Here is a 4,133-nt window from a genome sequence, read left to right on the forward strand (position 1 = left end):
TCGGAAGGAAGGTTGGGCAATCCTACTTCCGTAGTGATACTGCCTCGGAAACCCAAGGAGGGGTCGCTATGAGTCGGGGCTGACTCGACGGCACAGAACAACAACAACAACAAATTGACCTATCTATTTTGTTTTCTGTCTCTTTCTACTAAAATGTAGTGTCCATATGAAGTCATAGTTTTTATTTGTTTTGTTCTCTGAGATTAAGACTGTGCCTGGATCTTAATGCAACACAATGCACCGCTGTGGAGTTGGATCTAACTCGTAGCGACCCCTCCTTGGGTTTTTGAGACAGTATCACTACCGAAGTAGATTGCCCAACCTTCCTTCCAAGGAGTGGTTGGTGGGTTTGAACCACCAGCCTTCTGGTTAGCTATCAAGTGCCTTAGGCACTATGCCACCAGAGTGGGCCCTTAATATGTATTTATTTAAGGGATAAATAAATGATTTTGTTTTATCTATGACCACTTGAGGGAGAGGAAGTCAGTATAGCTTGGAGCTGGCTGAGCCAAGAAAGAAGGGACAGTGGTGGGTTCTATAGGCCAGGTTTGGATAAGGAATGTCACTTAAGGGAACACGAGCTAGGAGGGTACAGATTCAAAATGGAGTCTCATTAGTAATCACCACGCTATTTCTCTCTAGCATCTTAGTGTTTGAAAAACTAGGTACAGCAGTTTGAATTAGGGGTTCTAGGGCTCTGAACAGCTGAGTCAGAGTGCACCAAACTCAGGGGAGTAGAATTAGAAAGGAGAAAGGGACAAAGGGCAGAAAAATAACAAGATCAGAAGATCTATCCTGCAGAGTGCTGACAGGCAGCCGAAAAAGGCCTGGAGAACTCCCTGGAGGAGCACTGACTAGCAGGTGAGAAAGTCCATCTGAGACCTCCCTGGGTTAAGGAAGAAGACACACCACACCAGCATACCAGCAACTACACCAGCATACCAGCGATCACTCCAAGGATCTACCTTCACCACCTGATTTTATTGATAACTTGGGTTGGCTAGGTGCAGATGGGCACAGCCAGCACTGCTGAAACCCAAGCAGAGAGTCCATGGGGGCTACAAGAGGGCGGGCCCAGGGAGGTGCCCCTGCACCGGAACACCAATCAAGTTTGAGTCCGTTTAGTGGTACTGAGGAGCCCGCACTTGACTTTGTCACTAATATTGGAACTACAGGTTGCGCGGGCACTGGCCTGGCTCATGTGCTGCTGAAACTGAGCTGATCTTTGGCACCACAGGTGGGTGAATCCAGAGAGGAATTCCCAAGGTGGATCACGGAGCTGGGCAGTTGTCTTGGGTTGGCTTTTTGGCACCAAAGGGGCTCAGGAGTGGGGTTTTTGTGTGTGTCTGAGCCTAGAGAAAAGTGGTGACCCCCTAACAACTGGAGTCTTTGCCAAAATTGATCTGCAGGCCTGTGAATAACAGTACAATGTCATCATTAGAAGCCTGCTCAAAGCCCTAGAAACCACCCCTAGCAACATGGAGCTTTCCCTCTTTCTCTCTTTCACTCCCACCTCCTCTGACAATACCCTCACTCATCCAATAGAAGAAACACATTCAGCCACCATAATACCTCCTAGTTCAAATTCTAAACCTTCTTTGTGGCAAACAGAAACCCATATCCACATTTCACACAGTGATTCCACCGTCACAAACAAAACTGCAGAGCAACCCAGCATACCTGAATTAATAACTAAAAAAATAAAATATACCAGCTTCACCTTTTCAAAATACTAAATCATAAAACCAAGACAAAACAAATCAATACATAACCAACAGTTAAAGACAACCTCAAAATGCCTAGGAAACAACAGGTAACCTCAAATCAAACAAAAAAAACAGGACAAGGCATTAGAAGCAAAACAACAAACACAGGTCTCATTAAACATGGAGGAAGAGAAGACAATAGAATTATCTGAGAAGGAATTTAGGAGGTATGCTTATAGAGCTTTTCAACAGCCTACAGCAACCCCAAACAGAAGAAAGGAGAACACAGACAGTTCCCTGGAAGAACTCAGGAAAATCATTCAAGAACAAAAAAACAAGATTAATGCACAATCAGAACTCATACAAAAACAACAGTTAGAAATTCAGAATTACACAACACAATAGAAGCACAAAAGAGTAGGTTAGAACTGGCTGAAGAATGCATATCCCAACTATAAGACAAATCCCTGGACACTAGCCTATATGAAGAAAAATCAGAACAAAGATTTAAGAGAAATGAAGAGAACCTAAGAATTATATGGGATGACATGAGAAAAAACAACATAAGACTCATTGGAATTCCAGAACAAGAAGAGGCAAAAAAAAAAAAAAAAAAAAAAAAAAAAAAAAAAAAAAAAAAAAAACCAAGAAAATTGTGGAAGACCTGCTAATAGAAAAATTCCCCTATATCATGAAGGAAGAAAAGATATTGTCCAAGAAGTTTATAAAGCCCCACACAATATAGATCCCAAGAGAAAAACACTGAGGCATATTATAATCAAACTCTCCAAAACCAACGACAAAGAAAAAATTTTGAGAGCTGCCTGGAACAAAAGAAATATTACTTGTAATAATCAAACATGCTGAGTTCTGATTACTCAGCAGAAACCATGCAGGCAAGAAGGCAATGGTATGGCATATATAAAACACTGAAGGAAAAGAACTTCCAACCAAGAATCCTATATCCAGCCAAATTATCCATCAAATATGAGGGCGAAATCAAGGCATTTTTAGGCAAACAGAAATTAAGGGATTTTGTGAAAACCAGACCAACCCTACAAGAAACGCTTCCTTCTAATAGAGAATCTACAGCAGAGATCAACAAAATCAGGAAACATGGCATCAACACTAAAACCAAATCAGAAATAGAAACTCAAAATAAACAATAAAAATTGTACACTAAAAACCAAAGAAGTCAATCAGCACATGACAACAGCAACTAACCTATTAGAGGGAATAAAACTTCTAGGTACAAACTTCCAAATGGAGAGGAAAGCAGGACAATGTCTTCACAGTATGCACTGTTCTAAAAATGTAGAGACAAAAATGTACTCCAAGGTAATCACAGAGAAAATTAACAGTCTACCTAAGCAAATCCAGAAATAAGAAAAGCATATGTGTTTAATAAGTACAAAACCAACAATAAAGAAGAAAAGGAGAAAGCATTAGGCAACAAAGTGAATTCAGCACAGAAAAGTATACAGACTGAGGAAACACCAACAACACGACAAAAAAAAAAAAAAAAAACAATAGAATGACAGCAATCAATTCATACCTATCACTAATTACACTCAATGTGAATGGACTAAATGCATCTATCAAGATAAAGAGACTGGCAGACTGGATAAGAAAAGAGGACCCATCAATACGCTGCCTACAAGAGACCCACCTTACACACAAAGATAAAAAGAAATTAAGAGTTAAGGGATGGAAAATAATATACCAAGCCAATAGTAACCAAAAGAGAGCAGGAGTGACAATATTAATTTCTGATAAAATAGACATTAAGGTGAAAAACATCATAAGAGACAAAGAAGGACATTATATGATGCTGAAAGGGTCAATTGACAAGGAAGATGTTACAGTAATAAATATTTATGTACCCAATGAAAGTGCTTCAAAATATGTGAATCAAATACTAACTGAATTAAAAGGGACAATAGACAACTCTACAATAGTAGAAGGAGACTTTAACACACCACTTTCAAAGAGGGTCAGGTCAACTAGAAAAAACTCAACAAAGATACAGAAGAACTCAACAATACAAACAACTTCACCTCATAGATATATATAGAGCATTTCACCCAACAAAAGCACAACTCACATTCTTCTCCAGTGCACATGTATCCTTCTCCAGAATAGATGATATGTTAGGACATAAAACAAGCCTCAATAAATTCAAAAGCATTGAAATACTACAAAGCATCTTCTTGGACCACAATGCTATAAAATTATAAATTAATAACAGGAAGAGCAAGGAAAACACATCAAATATACGGAAGCTGAACAATTCACTGCTCAAAAACAATGGGGTAATAGAACAAATAAAAACTGAAATAAAAAAATTCCTAGAAACAAATGAGAATGAAGATACATCATACCAAAACCTATGGAACACATTGTTGTTGTTATGCACCGTCGAGTCGG

The sequence above is a fragment of the Orycteropus afer genome, unplaced genomic scaffold, assembly GCF_000298275.1.
Source record: "Orycteropus afer afer isolate SDZICR_OR568_19922 unplaced genomic scaffold, OryAfe1.0 scaffold00235, whole genome shotgun sequence".
Lineage (NCBI taxonomy): Eukaryota > Metazoa > Chordata > Mammalia > Tubulidentata > Orycteropodidae > Orycteropus > Orycteropus afer.